The sequence below is a fragment of the Callorhinchus milii genome, unplaced genomic scaffold (genome assembly GCF_018977255.1).
Source record: "Callorhinchus milii isolate IMCB2004 unplaced genomic scaffold, IMCB_Cmil_1.0 Scaffold15, whole genome shotgun sequence".
In the NCBI taxonomy this organism is placed as follows: domain Eukaryota; kingdom Metazoa; phylum Chordata; class Chondrichthyes; order Chimaeriformes; family Callorhinchidae; genus Callorhinchus; species Callorhinchus milii.
The window spans coordinates 12,162,791-12,180,495 of NW_024704756.1; the positions used below are offsets into that span (position 1 = coordinate 12,162,791).

At 38.1% G+C, this 17,705-nt stretch overlaps 1 long non-coding RNA gene across 1 annotated transcript; it reads right to left on the reverse strand.

Moving 5' to 3' along the window:
• Nucleotides 1-3,539: 3,539 nt before the first annotated feature.
• Nucleotides 3,540-17,480, reverse strand: LOC103178244. The gene is made up of 3 exons (XR_487812.2): nt 17,469-17,480; nt 11,185-11,411; nt 3,540-3,766 (listed from the first exon to the last, which is right to left on the reverse strand). It is a non-coding gene; the product is annotated as an uncharacterized LOC103178244 (long non-coding RNA).
• Between the last annotated feature and the right edge of the window lie 225 nt (nt 17,481-17,705).

Below are 17,705 nucleotides of genomic sequence, written 5' to 3' on the forward strand. Positions count from 1 at the left end.
AATGGGTAAACTTATTAAATCTCTATGGCAGAAAAGCGTTCAAACTAAAATCACAATGCTTTGAACTTTTTTTAAATAATGATATTCAATAATTACCAAAACATATTTAATTTTTTTCTTTACAAAATGTTTGAAATTTTTGCTTGCAAACACAATAGCTTTCTTCCCAGAAGAGTTTGTTTTATGCGCTTTGCACCTTTCACAATATTACATAACAGTAATTTAAAGCTTATTTCATCAAATCGAAGTTTAGCTATGAAATTAACATTGGCAACTCCATGCAGAAGCACATTTAGTACAATTGAGAGTGAATTAGTATGGTCAGTTTTAAAGCTGCGGAATCCCTATGGGTTGGTTCACAGATGCTGTATGAAAACACTGTATAAAGCATCGCCCATTTTCAAATCTTCCGGTATTGCACATCGTAATTTTCAATCCACAAATGCACGAGAATCACTGCCATAACCAGAAAGATGGATTCCAGAAGTGCAGAATTTATACAGATCTTGAAGGTGTATTGCAAACATTCATTTGCAATCATGAGAAAGCTCGGTCGCACTTAAAGCTTTCCAACTGTATGTTTCACTGTTGTAAAATCCAATTATGAGGTTCATCACAAAAATGGTTTAACCATTTGAATGTCAAGACTTTTCCAATATTTCAGGATGCAGCATTTTTTTTTCTCATGGATGAATGCCGTACTGTAGAACAATAGAAATATTGAAATGATAAAAATATATGATGGTGATCGAAGTGGACTAATTGTAATATTTTTTATTTTTTTTGTTGCAAAAATGTTATCAAATGTTGTACTTGTACTTGTCATATAAATTAGTCTTGTCTGGCATATGCCAGCAGATTTGGGTCACCTTGAATATAGGCTTTTAAGTTGTTAAGAAAAAAAGTGTCTTGGGATTAGTTAGGAATCATAAAGAATATTAAATGATATTCTGCCTATAAATATCACCAGGTTTAAAGTTCTAATAAAAATATTCAAAATTAAGATTCCTTTAGTTGTAAGTTATTGTAGGTTACTGTACGATTTTAATAAACAATATAATGAACACCAAAATTAATTTCCGTTTTATAATCAATATGGGGGTCCATAATCTTTTAAACTGATGAGGTGATGAATGTATTTTATAATTTATAAAAGTCTTTGTGAAATTCTGTGAATTACTAGAAAAATGAAATAGAAGCCCAGTGAATTTTGCAAAGAAACCCTAGAGAAATAAATCTTGATGAACACAGTAATTTTCCGAATGCAGAAATGCCTGTGCCTCCAAGTAGTTTAGGAGATTTGCTGTGAATGATTTCCCAAGAAATCATTCCGAAAGGAAAAAGAGTATTATTAGAATTAGATGAATTTCAGATTGTTGCAGGTACAGATATGATTCAAAACATTAAGCTTTTAATGTCTCCATCACTCTCATTGCTGTAAGTTTAAATGTATCTCCAGCGTGGGCTTTCCAAGCATCAAAACTGAATTATTCTTTTACGCTATTTTAAAATTTTATCTTGAACTGTGTTGCGCTTTTAATCAACTCTATTGTTCTTGTCATTTTTAAAAATTTATGTCTAGACATAAACTAGCTGAACTTGTGTTTCAGCAAACATGCGGAACTGCAGCCTATGTTATTATGGACACAGAAATGCCAGTTTAACTTAATGTTAATCTTCTATTACCAAATCATTACATATTAATTATTTAAAAATCTACATTCTAACACAATGGATTGCATATGGGAACATGAATTGCCATTTATACCCAGTATTTTACCATTCAGTAAAGAAGTGAACTGAGAATTCTGTTTGTATAAATTGTTTAAGAAAGATATAGCTCAGCACAATGCAGCATTGTGGTATTTGGGACAGCTATATCTTACCATGGCACTCAGGTAAAATCTGAAGCCAACCTTCGTATGAAGATAATCCACATCTTATATCAAGGGAGCTTTCAATATTAATGTGCCTCCTGGCAATAACGGAGAGAATTTATTAGTGAATAGACTAAACCCTTGTCAGGCAGTAGAGGAATTTAATAATATTCTGAAAGAAAAGCTTAGCTGGATCACAATGTCACACCAGGTAGAGGTTTCCAATTTCCTTCATACATCTCAAACTGTCATGGAAAGATTCATCCTAAATATATTGTGAGAGGGTCATATCAACCTAATACAAAAGTTGGAAGTAGCCAAGTACCACCTTGAACCATAGAGTTCTATTTTTAATCATGACTTCATACAGTAGAGATGGGCAGTTCTTCAATCTCAACTTATTCAGCTTTGTCTGAGGGTCAACTTCCACAAGATCCAAACATTGAATGTGTTCTGTTCCGATGGTGATGACTGATGTGTGGTAGCTCTGTTAACAATGTTAAGCATCTTTGTCTCTCTCTAGTGTTTTGACTTCTGACCCTACTTCGCTAGGACAGAATGGCCCTCGGGGAGCTTTTCCACATGTAAAGAATCAGAGACTGAAATCTGTTTCCTTCTACTGTGTGCAAGTTAACTTTGGTAGCTTAGTGGTTAGAGCCTCGCAGGCAAGAGGACCGGGGTTCAATTCCTGGGCAAGGCAAAACATCGGGCAAGTTTCCTTGCTCCATGCGCCACTGTTTGCCTAGCAGTAAGTAGGAACCAGTTTGTTAGTCAACTGCCGGATCACTTTTCCAGGGGTAATAATCCCTTCACAAAAAAAAGTTAATTAATAATAATAATTTGGTCGCTGAATCCATGACTGTTTGTGGCGCACTCCTGTGCACAATTGGCTGCCACGATTCACCCACAAAATACAGTCGTTTCAATTTGTGGAGTCCTGTAACTCAGTGGTTAGAGCACTCGTTTTGCAAGCGAGAGACCTGAGTTCAATTCCAGGCAGGTCAGGGCGAAACCTTGGGCAAGTTTCCTTACTCCACACGCCTAATAATAATCCCTCTAAAAACCAAAAACAATAATAAAATTGGTCATTTTCAATCTATGACTGTTTGTGGGACATTGCTGTGCACAATTGGCTGCCGCGTTCGCCCACAAATATACAGTCAATTTACTTTACAGTGTGTTCTGTGAAGCGCTTTGGGACATCCTCCCAACGTGAAAAGCGCTATATCAAATGCAAGGATTATTATTATTATTATTATTTTACAGTATATTCTGTGAAGCTCTTTGAGATGTCTCAAAGGTGCTATATCAAATGCAAGGATTGTTATTATTATTATTATTATTATTATTATTATTATCCACCTGGATTAGATGTGATCATGATCAAGCAACCTCCTCTCTATTTTCAAAGAGCAGTTACCTTGCAGTTGTGCTGGGTTTAGCTATTTATTTTATAATTTGCCATGTTTTACAACTCTTGTATCCTTCTCGCTGGTTAAAGTCAGTTTGCCCCCAAGGTACACCTTTTTGTATTCCAAAAAAGCAAATGGGTGTGGAATCTTGCACAATTTTAAGTATCAATAAAACTAATTGGTAAAATATTCTTGGCCTGGAGCAACTTATTTTCTTATTAATTATATTGCTAATGATAAGTGGAATAAGTGTACATCATTTTCCCTTTTATTGTTCTGTACCATTCATTAATTTCTAACTAGATTGTACACAGTTGACATGTTCTCAAGCCTTTACCAACTTCACTGTATAACTGGCTATATGGAAGTGCTTTAGAAGCAGCCAGGATAACATTTCTTCTGTTCTTTCTCCTTGTTGCAGAGAAGCACATCCGCTGAATTCTTCCCTCCCGATGTCATTGCTCATTCAGTAAGTCTCTACATGAGGAAATGCATGAAAGCAGATATTTAAAAGACAATAATATTTTTGAGCATGGAGCTTGGCTATCTTATAATCAAATGTACAAAATGCACACAGTTATTATTCAGTAATAGACTTGTCATATTGAGGCGTAGAATATAATGTTAAAATATTTGATCATAAATAGAACATTGAAGTTTCAAAATGCAGTGCCACAGAGTAAGTAGGGCACAGAGCTGAGGATTTGTCTGTGGTCCCCTATCACTGTTTGATTGGAAACTTTAAATATTTATCTTATGCTGCTTTGCAAGACACTGGTAACAAGTAACTTGCAAATTGTAGATATTTCAAGAACGAAGAGGCCATTAGTAATTGTCCAAACTATTGCATAAATTGCCCAAAACTATCTTCATGGAAAAATATTTTTTGGTGACAAATTGGTCTGAGAGAGACATCTGCTGGAGAAAATCTCTAATAATGACAGGGAGTTTTTATAAAGTGTTCCATTTATGAACTATAATAAAGTGGTATTACTTGGCAGGGTTAAATGGATAATTAAATGAAGCATTTCTGAAATTCATTGTTATGTCGGTGTTAGAATCTTTAGGGCAGGGTTATCCCAAAAGAGAAATTCCCAGCATAGCAGCTTCCATAGCCAACAACATATAATGCTATGATTGGTGACCACATTCTCAGTTAAGAAAGGAACTATATGTGGAAAGCAGCCATTGTAAACAACCATAATAATGCTTTCCATTACCATTTTTTAATAAGTATACTTATCAATAAGTATTTTATTGATCTTTCAAGGCATAACCAAGGGCTTCTGATTTCATGCTTGTTTGGAATTAGAAGCCTTGAGGCGTCCTCCCGACGAGAAAGGTGCCATACAAATGTAATGTGTTGTTGTTGTTTGGGTCTGATTGGTTTTAAGAAATACACATTGTACACAAGAAATACTGTCATTTCAATTCCCTGCAAGGAGAAAGGAATAAACAGATAGAACTTTCAGAGATCTAGCAATAATCTTCTATGGTCCTGATTGCTACAGTGAATAGCCAAGGGTATGATTTTCCATATTTTGGTCATGAGCATCCTTCATACATTTGAGAGCACGGAAAGCCACTTGTCATTTCCTTCCATCCCTATCTATTTTTATGCTAGTCTCAATCAATGGCCGACCCACTTTTGAAGGAGTGCATGGCATATACCTGTCCTGCCTTAGCATATATTTCTCATTTACCAACTGAGCAAGAGCACCCTGACTCACTGCCCTAATTGTAACCATAAAAAACGTTGTCGGCCGTAGAATTATCTGAAACTGCTCTTGAGGTCAAGCAGCATCTGCCGGTCCATGTTGAATATAAATTTTAGCTTGGAGTCAAGTCCCAAGAGAACTTAGTACACGATCAATCAATTGATTATCCATAAACCTAGTTATAATTTAGATAAAATACTTGACAGGTGCAGCCAGTAGCTTTATTTCTTTTAGTTACATGATGGTTTAGTTTTATGAATGATTTCCCTATTGTTGGGTGGATGCAAAGCATTAAGATTGTAGATGACCTATGGAAAAGAAGTGAGTTTGCTGGTATGATTTTTTTCCCATCTGATTCCATTCTTTATTTTCTTCAGGAAGATCTAAGGTTGTCACCTGACCATCTTTTAAAAGAGAAATGCATTTGAAAGCAGGAAGCTTTGTGGAAAGGTCTTTGGAGAAGATAATGAAAGGTAAGTTAATGTTTGAAATTTCCTTGCCCCATATCCCCCTATTTAAGGGTTCTTTCTTCTTTTCTGTATAATAAGTATTTATATTAGTACCTGCCTCCCACCAACATTCATTGCCACTGTGAAATGTGGGAGGCAGGTACTAACATAAAATGTGAAGCGCCCCCTTCGCTTGATCGAAACTTTTGGTCACAACACACACAATTTGAAGCTTATTCATACAGTAGCTACATCCGTTATGAACAAAAGTTTCAATCAAGCTAGGTACTTCATTTTGTACCATAGTGCTCAAGGAAATAAGTCAGAAAGTCTTGAGAAGCGAGATATTACTTGGCAGCAATGCCCAGTGAATTGTGAATGGTCTGAGCGAGGGCCATTTTTTTTGCCTCTCAGGCATTTATTTTGCATCTCAGAGATTGCAACCCTGGAAAGATCACAAAGTACTATTAGCAAATGGTCATGAAGCGGTTATTTAGTTTAGTACCTGATGGTACAATATAAGTACTGTTCATTTGTAATCAGCTGGTTTAAAGTTTTTAGTGTCCCTTCAATGTTCTACTTCAAAACATTAAAAACAGAAACTAATGCGGCTATTTAGTCAGTACTGTTTTTGTTGGTGTAACTTTGAAAGACTTGAGTGGTCACTAAAATATTTCAGCGTGGAATGTCACAGAATAAGTGGAGTATGATGCAGAGTAAGTGTTTCATTCTCGGAACAATGAAAGAAGTTCAGAATTGTACAATTTATACCTATTCTGTTCCTGGGGCTACCAATGTTTCAATAATGCATGAGCATTGGACACACAAATGTTAATCCAATGCATCAAAACTTTCATTTTTACATCTCGCACCTTCTAGTGCATTCTATTTACTCTGCCATAGTTCTGAGTGGTTATAAAACGTCATGAATTGCTCCTGAAAATGTTTTCATCATTGACTCACTGCTGCAGGAATTCATTAGAAATACTGGCACACAATTGTTTTAATGAAGAGTGGTTAGGACTTCAGATATATTCTATTAAAGACTCCCTCTTAGTCTAGTGGTCCAGAGCCACATTTAATTGCACATCCTGGTCTAATTGCATGTTTGGAAATAAAGGAAATTGCATGTTTGGAAATAAAAGAAATGTGGGGCACTGCTGTATGCAATTGGCTGCTGCACTTTACCCACAAATTATACAGTCACTACACTTTACAATATATCCTGTGAAGTGGTTTGAGACGTCTCGAAGACCTGCTGAGGCACCATATGCAATGCAAAGACTATTATTATTAAATGTAAGTTTTACCATTTTTATGTGAAACTGTGACTGGTTTGTGCTTCAACAAACACAGCTTAATATTGGTACAAGCAGCACCTAACACAGGAATATAGACAGGAACTGCAGGTCAGGAATATCGACAATTCATATGGCTTAAGCCCTGGCCTACCAGGATAGCCATGGCATTGAGAGTTGGGCCATTTTTAAATAGTAGTAGTAATAATAATAATATTCCTTACATTTGACATAGCATTGCTGAGATGTGTTAAAGCGCTTCAGAGAATATACTGTAAAATGAATTGACTGTATATTTTGTGTAAAATAGTAGTAATGTAGTGCTAAAGGCAATCCCTGGTTGTCCTTAATATTTGCGTGTCCAACTGGGAAAATCCAAAATGATACATATGGAAATTTGTAGTGAAATGCCAAGGGCAGGGGAGACAGCAGGAAAATGACTTTTCTTGGGAGGAAAGCTATTGGTGCTCTGAACTATTCCTGTACTTAAGACAACTTAAGTAAATTTACAGTGGTGAATTATTGCACACAAATCAGGAGAGACTCTGGTTTGAGCAAGCTGTTTCCCACCAGAACAGCAGTGAGGGTGCTACAATTCCTTCAATATAGGAATGTAAATACTGTAGTTATCAAGTGATGACATGTGCTTTGGTTCAGGCAGAATCATGATAATAATTCTTGCATTTGATATGACGCATTATCATGTCTTCGAGACGTCTCAAAGTGCTTTCCAAAATATACTGTAAAGTGAATTGACTGTACATTTTGTGGGCGAAACGCGACATCCAATTGCGCACAGATTATTATTATTATTATTTTTATTGAAGGAATTATTACCCCTGGAAAAGCAATCCGGCAATCAACTAACAACCGGGTTCCTACTTGCTGCTAAGTAAACAGAGACGTGTAGTGTAAGGAAATTTGCCCAACGTTTCAATCTGCCGAGAATCAAACCCAGGTCTCTCGTTTGCGAGGCAAGGACTCTAATCACTGAGCTACAGGACTCCACAATCATCAGGATCAGGTTTAGTGCTGATGTTCATGCTAAGAATGGTCACTTAAGTAAGGTACTTGAGATATGCTTGTGTCCATCGAACTATACCTCAAAGGTGAGTCATGCTTAGAATACATTAGAATATACAGCACAGAAACAGGCCATTCAGCCCAACTGGTCTATGCCGGTGTTTATGCTCCACATGAGCCTCTTTCTGCCTTCAAGCATAACCTTCTAAACCTTCTCAGAAGAGAAGGGCTGAGAGAAGAAGGAAGAAAAAACAAAAGACATTAATTATATTCAGCCTTTCATGAGTGTACCAGAATAGCGTGTGTATGTACATGTACATGTGTTTGTTTGCAAATATTATTATGTCAATTGTTATGTTCAGCAGTCAAGTCAAGCTATTTAATTAATTATTTGTCCAAGACCTGCAGTGGAAGAAAAGTTCAAAATCCCTAACAATATAAAAAAAAGTCTCATTACTATTCCCTTTTGTTCTACACTATTTTTTGTTCTCATCGAGAAAAAAAAGGAGGACAAGCTCAGGAAAAGAACATGTTGTATCTTCTTGTACCCAATATCTGGATCAAACACTTCTCGGTCAAATACAGATCTGCATGAGAAAGCTCCCACTGCACCACCCACAATGTACCATAAACCCAGGCTTTGAAGGACTACCTTAACTGCACCACAACAGTATGAAATTTGCACACTTTGATTTTAAAGTTTAAACAGCTCCCAGGCTTCCTTTGCAATGTCAGAAAACACTGAGGGCTCATTGTCTGCCCTTTCGTAGCATTAAATTTTACCAGCACTGAAACACCAGGTAGCAGATTATTGTGCCTACACAGAACACAGGATAGTATAACTCATTCTCCATCAAATGTTCTCAATCTGCTCTCAAATGCTACCTGTTCTATAACTGCAGGAGAAAATGGAAGTGCAGTCTTTTATTTGTTTTTGAGCTATATGGCTCAGGGAGACTAAATAGAGGGATTTTTTAAACAAGGAGGAAACAAAATAGAGAATTATTCCAAATGCATAGCATTGCTGCAGCTTTATAATAAAAAAATACTTCCTTTTCTAGTCTAGGGGAAAAAGAAAGCTGCCAGGAATTGTATCACCATTTTGCAAAGGCAAGCTTGCTTCTGATTGAGGTGCAAACACAGTGGATCATTACTAGGTTAGTGTGGGCATTAATGATTTAATTGGGGTTTTTGGAGTGATCATTGCAACATCTATAATTTCTCTGGTTAATCAATACTTTCATTTAATTAGTAAAATGGAATTTTTCAACATTAGAGCAATCTTGCAGGGAACTAAGTCTTTTGAAATTGCTAACAGCTTACAGCAACCCACTGGGAATCAGCTGTGCTCCTCTCTACACCAAAATGGACTTGGCATTAAAACTAATGATTCAAAAAAAGTCCATACGCAATCACAAATACAACTCCATGTAATGTCGGTGCAGAATGTACTTTAGGTTGCAGAGCTCCCCCATGAGGACTTTTAGCAGACAGCTGAAGCCAGAATACCTTTCAGAAAACATAAATCATCATACAAAAACACTACAAAATGTCATTTGTTTTTTTCAAAAAGCACAACAGACTAGATGCCATTAAGTTAGTCAAAATAGATTTCCATTCTATTCACAAATTGCGGTAGACATTTAAGTGAAGTGCCTTTATTTTCATTTGCAGACCACAAATTATAAAATTAGCAAAAGGGGGTGAAAGACAGAAAGAGAATGGTGTGGGGAACATGTGTTAGCTGAGTATAAGGGCAGACATAGGAGTGGGATATGAGGTCAGAGAGGTAGGGAGATGCTAAGATGTTAAAGAATATATATGTTTGCGCGAAGATCTTGAAGTTGATTCAAGTCGCTTAGCTACTCTTCTGGGGGTTTTTCCTAATTAGTTTCATGCATGGTTTGCTTATGTTCCTTGTTCTTTGAACACAGTTTGATTTAAATTACTTGTATCTCTATATTATCAATGCCCCTGAACAACTTGACAGTCATGGATCATTTCCTTTCCCAATCTTTTCTCCAGTGAAAACAAATTTTAGTTGCGAGAGTATCTCCTCATAATTTAGAGCCATAAGTCTGGAAATCATCCTCATTGCTCTTTTTTGAACATATTGCAATGCGTCAATGTCCTTTTGAAGGTCAGACTTTCCAAACTGCACACGATAATCCTAAATGCATTCTTACTGATGAATTATACAAGACTAAAATGACCTGTTTAAATGTATAATTAAATGTATCCTCACAATACACCCCTTCGCTGATTAGCCTCATTAATAACAGCTTCACGGTGACTAGATGCTTTCTCCTTTAAGTGGATGATACTTATTACACCTATATCCTTTTCCTGTTATATCTTTTCAATTGGGGATCCATTAATTGTGCACACAATTTGTGTTCCAAACTGCATTGTTTATGTTTGTTACATCAAAATCCTTGTGTCATTCTTTAGTCCGTTGATTCAATGCAACTATATCCCTTATCCATAAGGCATTCATCATCAATCTACTTGACAAGAGTCACCAAGTTAGGGGGAAAAAAATCAATTAAAATGTGCTAATAAAGGGAGAGAAAATAGTAGCTGAAAATCAGAACACTCTCCACCATCATTATTTTTATGTAAAGAACAGCAAACGGAAGCATTGTATCTATTAATTGGCAGATTCTTCCAGTTGCAAGTGCATTGTTAGTGATTCTAAGTATAATAAAAGATGCCTAGTGCATCCTTTGAGATATGACAAGTAGTGTTTGAAGAAATAAGAACCCTTCAGTTACAATCACATTTGCATTACTTTCCTAAATTTTGAATATTGTTATGCAAAAGAGGAATTCTTTAGAGACAATTGGGTAAATCACAATTGCAATGAACACAATTGGTTTGCAGGCATCACATTTTTAGACCTCCAGGTGGCTGTCAGAGTATATTTACCAAACACCTTGAAACAATAGCACCATTTATTAGCACTGTAAAATAAATTGACAAGGAATTACTTTATTATTTGGTTTAAATTTATAGTCTTGGACGTTACAGGAGATGAAATGAAATACCCGAAGGCTTATTAAGTGCATAAGAGTTGTTTTGGAATAATAATTGCAGCAGCATAAATCTCGTTAGCTTTTTCTTATATATTGATGGTGTACAAGTCAGTTCAATTTTAGAGCAGTTGGCTACCTATTAGCTCCACCAAGTGGCATTGCACGAGAATACATCTTCTCTGTTAAATGTCTTTACCTTTTAAAAAGTCGTGCACTAAAATAGCACATTTTAAGTACATTAGAAATGCTAATGCAAGGATATTATTACGTTAAAACAGCTGTCCAGTTCTCATTTCAGATTATTTATTTTCAGAAAGTCGTGTAATTAAGTGCAAGATTAATGAAGGCAATTAAGATCCTCTGTTTACATACACTGAGATTCGAGGCTCGAGTCCTTCTAATAGTCAATATCGAACATATGTTGAGTTTTGTCAGTCAACAACTAAACTGTGATGGTGTGGATCTTTCCTCTCATGCACATGTTGTGCCAACCAACTTGTCGAACAGTAATCCGTGGAGAGAGAATAACTATGGTGAAGGACAAGATGGCAATGAAAACAAATTAACTCATTGCAGGTTGAAGAAGATGAGAATTGTTTCTGGAAATAAAAAGAGAAACCGTATTTTAACTGCAACGAGAAATACTAGAAATCCACAGGTAGGGTTATATTTGGGGAAACTTGCCCAACGTTTCGCCTGCTGAGAATTAAAACCCAGGTCCTCTCACTTGCGAGGCGAGTGCTCTACCCACTAAGCTACAGGATTCCATACTCGTATTGCTAAATCTTATTTTCTAAGTGCCATCACTGGAGAGCATTAGAACCATGATCACAATTGTAATACCATTTAGTGAAGCACTGAAATAGTGCAATAATCTTTTTAATCCATACCTGTTAGCAACAGCTTTCTGTGCTGTACTGAAGAGCACTCAGCAATACACATTAAAATGGCTCCTTTCCCTGTGAAATTTAATTAACTATCTTATCGCAACACAAGAAAAAACACTTAATTTCTCAGAAACATCAAATACAACGGCACTAACTATATGTATTTTAAAATATGTATTCTGTTGTCACAGATAAAGCTCTAGTTCACAAATGAAGCATTTTCAACCCGTATGTTAACGTTTTTATGTACATGTCTGTCGACTGGGTTTTCGAGTTTTAAATTCCCAAATATCTGTTAAATGAAACAAAAGCCCATTTTCAGTTTCATGTATAGACTATGCAGAGAGAGAAGTCACTTAAGCATCAAACTGGCCATAAAGTTGTCAAATTGATGGTCACAGTGAGCAGAATGTAAAGATAGTGAGTCTCTACTTATACTGGTTCATGCTTTGAGTAGTAAGAAGTGTTGAGGAAGCTGGACTAAATGCTCCAATCGATGCACCAGGATTGGACAATGCAGATGTAAAGTATTGACAAAAACGTGATTGATTGAGGCCTTGGGTCAGATTATATTTTTAAAATAAGTAAAATGACTCATTCTGTGTAATGCTTATTTGAGGATTTTCACATATTCCAAATGCTAACATGCACTGTTCGTATCATGCATAGATATTGCAATCATGCTTGAAATATTTCAGTGATGACATTAAATCCCTCTAATTGCCAATGGGTTGCATTTCTCGAAAAACGTTGCTGAATAAGCACAGACATGCATACACACACTACCTTTCAAGAGATTACCCAGAGATTTCCAGCATGAACCACATTAGCTCCTAATCCATCTCAGACGAGATTAATCTATTTTGAAGTTGCAGGAGGAATTCTCTGAGCATTGGTCATAGTTTGAGAATAAAAGTCCTTAAGGAACATTCAAATTGTTCTCATGAAAGGTCAGCGACCTTAAAGATTAACTCACTTTCCTCTCTCTCCATAGATGGTGCCTGACCTGCTGCCTGTGCCCAGCGACTTCTGTTTTTATTTCAGATTTCCAGAATCTGCAGTGTTTTTTGCCTTTTGTGTTGGTATTGCGTATTTTGTCAGCTGATATCTGGTCTTGAATTATTCTCGTGTAGAACTGAATTTTTTTTCCACAAAGAGACAAAACTTTTATGCTCCATATGAAGAGATTTGACTTTCATGTAGAAAGTTTATTTATTTCCACAAGAAATGAATAAGTGATAAAAACAGCACTGGTCTCCTCATAATACAGCATTTGCTGGATCAAATTTCAAGGTTCTGATTTAATAACTAGAATTGGAGAAAAGTGGGTCCTTACTAGCTTCTACTGTTTGGTGAATATATTGTGTTATTTCTTCAAACATATCCTCCATTGAGTAGACTTTGGAGACCAAGCATAAAAATCAAATATTTGTGGGACACTGCTGTCCGCAATTGGCTGCCTTGTCTCGCCCAGAAGATATACAATCAATTCACTTCACAGAATGTTTTGTGAAGCACTTTGAGACGTCTTGAACATGTGATCAGGCGCTATATCAAATGCAAGGATTATTTTATTGTTATATAAGACCTATGTCCAGATAGGATAATTTCTGGTATCTTGATGATGACGTAAAATGATAGAATCAGGGAACATTACACTATCAATTCTTATTGATATTGGACACAAATATATGACTTATCAGTTGACTAATATTTGCATTACATCAATGAAAAAGGTCCCGATGCCAATGCAGAGATGTGGTATACATTCTTATTAGTGTATTACATTTATGGCAGAAACAGACTTTCATAGAAATTAACAGGTAAAAATGTTGAATTTATGATGTAAGTTCATAGTTATAGTATAAGTGATGGACAGCACTGTCATTCTTTACCTGGCATGTAATTTGTGAGTTTATGGCTATCTAATTCCATCAGTGTAAACATTGCCATAGTCTAGACACGTAGGTAAATATTTGGTTCAGAAAACACACATCAACTTGACAAGCTATCTCATCAGTAACCCTGATATCTCAACTGCTGCAAGATAACTTATTGGGAGACAGTAAAGGTTACATTTCAAAGTTGTCATAATTCTAAACAACTATTTCAAGCTCCAGGCAGGAAAAATCCAATAATGCAATTAGTGAAAGAAGCTTGGATTTTCTTCTTCCCTTTGTTTAGTTGAATGTCTGCATTCAATGCAAAAAATCAATTGTAGGTAGCAGAAGGCATTTGGAAGTTGTGCCAAATAGATTGTACTGTCAGGTAAGAAAGCAGTAATAGGTTTATACGATTCTGCAATTCTATTTTCTTCTGAGATTCTCGCAGCACTTCCTTTAAACTTGTCAATGATTCAAAGGTTTTCTAGAGTTCATAATGGTGAGAAACGAACACTTGCAGAATTGTGTTATCAAACAGTGAAGCATTTTACTAAACTCCGTACTGTAGTTGAAACAAATTTACCACAAAATGAAACGCTAATTCTCTTAAAAGAATATAACCCTCACCTTCCTCACCCCGAGTCACACACACACACATTTTCAGTTTTCAGAGAGACACACTCACAGAGAGAGACATATTCTCAGAGACAAACACACACTCAAAGACACAAAGAGACATACACACACACAGACAGGAGAGACACACATACATTCACATAGACATGCATAAACACACACACACATATAGATGAAATACACAGACACACTCACAAATGCATACGTACCGAGGTGAGAGGGACACAAATGCACTCACAGAGACACTCACAGACACTCATAGAGCAGAGACACTCACAGACACTCACAAACACACACACACAGAAACAGACACAGATACACTCATACAAACACTCACAAACACATAGAGGAGACACATTCACAGAGACTGCTTCTGGCCACCCCATCAACAGTGACGTTGCGTAAACAGCACGGGAGGTCTGGGCCCAGAAAGTTCATTATATAGCGGAGGGCACTGTTTATAGCGGATCCTGAAGAAAAACTGCAACCGCACTTTTCTATTGGCCCAGCACATAAGTCACTGGATCTCCTGAGTCGCTAATATGTCTTCATACATGATGTGCGTGTGGAGGGAACCAAAAAAAATTGAAAATAAAATTGGTGAGGCACGGAGCTCAAATCTCTCGATAGGAGATATCTATGTCTTACACACTGAGTATGTTGATGTTATATGATGTATATTATGAGACTCACCCTATCAGATCCAATTAAAACAGCGCACACATGTGATGGAATAAGACCTTGTCAATCATTGGGATGAGCTGGTCTCACAATCAGAACAAAAAAATTAGGCACTAGCTGCAGCTGTCTCGCTGCTGGCTGTGTAGGTGATTGACAAAGGTAAAGATGTGAAGAACATTATTGGTGATTGATTTATTTAGTAGGTGCTGCCTGAAATGCTGGTGAAAGCAAATTTCCTTCTTGCTACAAAGAAAATCATTACTGTGACAAACAGCTGAAAAACATAAATGGACTGATAAAATATGAAAATCTCAAGTCTGATGGTCTCAACTTTTTAGGAAAAATCAGACCACAGCCAAGCGAGTACTGTTGGAAAACCAGGTTCTCAACATTTGTTAGTTATGCAGTAGCTTCTAATTTAATCAGCAGAGAAAATTAGATGACTTGATATGTCATAAATAATATGTATATATAACATATATAATATATAACATATAATATGTGGGTGGGTTTAAAGTTCATGAACTTATCATGATCAAATGCACAGAAGAGCCCTTAATTATATAATTAACATCCAGTGAAAAGGATGTCAGAATGATTCTGTATACTTTCATAATTAACTTACCCCGGCAAGAAGCTGAGTATAATTTTTGTGTAGGCTATTCAGCTCAACCCACATTGTGGATTCCGTTGTAGTGATGGTGGGGTCAAATCTTGGATTGGTGCAAGTAAAATGTGCTCAACTCTTTGTGATTGTTTAAAACATTTTATTTAAAAGCGTATATTGTAGTACAACAGAAATCTTACACTTATGATCATTATAGATTTTTTTTTAAGAGGGGATTTGGTGGCAATCGAATGACGATTTTGCGACAATCCAAAATTCCAACCCAAATAGCTTTGTTTGACACACATATTGGGAATGTGGCCACCACACATGGTCAGAAATGAGCTGCTACCATTCTTCACGTTGAACATAAATCCTTGCAGTTGATATAGCCCCATATCATGTTGTCAAACTGTCTCAAAGCACTTCACATGATATTTTCTATCCTGCAGAAATATAGTGATTTTGCAGGCAAACAGATCCCATCATTACTCTGCTGAAGAGGGAAAATATTTCACAACCAGCCCAAGTGCGTACTTCAACGTTGTTATTTTTGTTGAGGGGAAAGCACACGTGAAGTAGAGCATAGGGTTTTCCACCCCCCCAAAAAAAGTCTAATCTCTCTCCCAGTTGATATCCTGGCCAACAATCCCCATATAAAATTGGTCACTCGCTTCATGGCAGTAAATCATGCGAAACGATTCGAGGCGGCTCGACACAGTGGCGAGGCGCCGTAGCAAACGCGAGGATCGTCACCGTAGGATCGTGATAACGAAGAGAACAAAAGAAAAAGGTCCCCCCCAAAAAGAAACTTTTTTTGTTGTTATTCTTTTAAAAATATACGAAACCTGGTCCCCGGAGCGAGTGGCATAGTCACTATCTCGGGATCTCGTTTTCCTGAAACGGTCCAACCGAAACTTTAGTCGGGGGAAGAGAGAAATAAAAACGCACGCTCGCCCGCACACGCACGGACTCACGTCGACTCCGCCGACCAACGCCCACCACTGGCATTGCTTCCGACAGCCGGGAGGTGGGTTGGTTTGGTCGCCTGTAAGTCACGTCACATCACGTCGAGATAACTTGCTCGAGGCGCTGTGGGCGGGGGTCAGGGGTCGGGGGTGGGAAGCCACTGTTCTAACCCTCTAAAGGGGGCGAAAACCTTGGGCGAGTTTCCTTACTCCTCGGTTCACCTCGCGGCAAGGCGTTCGGGCGACTTGGTGGATCAATTCAATTCAATTCCAGGCAGAGGGCGAAACCTTGGCAAGTTTCCTTACTCCACACAGAGCCTAATAATAATCCCTCCAAAAACCAAAACAATAATAAATTGGTCATTTTCAATCCACGACTGTTTGTGGGGCAATTGGCTGCCGCGTTCGCCCACAAATATACAGTCAATTCACTTTACAGTGTGATCTGTGAAGCGCTTTGGGACGTCCTCCCGACGTGAAAAGCGCTATATCAAATGCAAGGATTATTATTATTATTATTATTATCGCTTTTCCGAGCGGGAGGGGGAGGGGGGTATAATCCCCTCCCCCACCCCCCCCCAAAAAAAAACAGTAATAATAAATCATTCACCTCAATCCCGCCACTGTTTGTGGTGACGCCGCCCGGCGCGAGCGGCCGCCGCGTCTCGCCCGCAAAACGCACAGTCAATTCACTTTACAGCGTGTTCTGTGAAGCGCTTTGAGGCGCCATAAATGCGAGGATTATTACCATCACTACTCTCATTACTATGGGGAGGCGGGTCCGTCGGTCAGTGGGTGGGAGGGACCTCGCCTTCTCCGTCGCTCCGATTGGCCCGCCCGGATGATGGACTGGCAGCCCAGCGGCCGGCGGCGCTCGCCGATTGGACCGTCCCACCCACCTCCACAGTCAGTCAAGTCACGTCAGTCAGTCACGTGCCCAGTTGGCTGGCGCTGCCTCGCGCCGTTGACGTTGGTGACGACGACGACAACTTACAGGTGCAGCAGCAGCAACGACGACGACGACGACGATAACAAGAAGTCCCGATCGCTCGTGGTCGGCCTCAGCGTTCGGTTTCTTTCTCAAACGCCTGTCGAACGCCGTTTAATAAGGGGAGGGAGGGGGAGAGAGAGACAAAGAGAGAAGGCTCCGGGCGCGCAGGCCCGGCCGACTGGCGGAGGGACGGGTGCACGCATGCGCAGGTCGCCCTGAACGACTGGCGAAGGAGGGGGT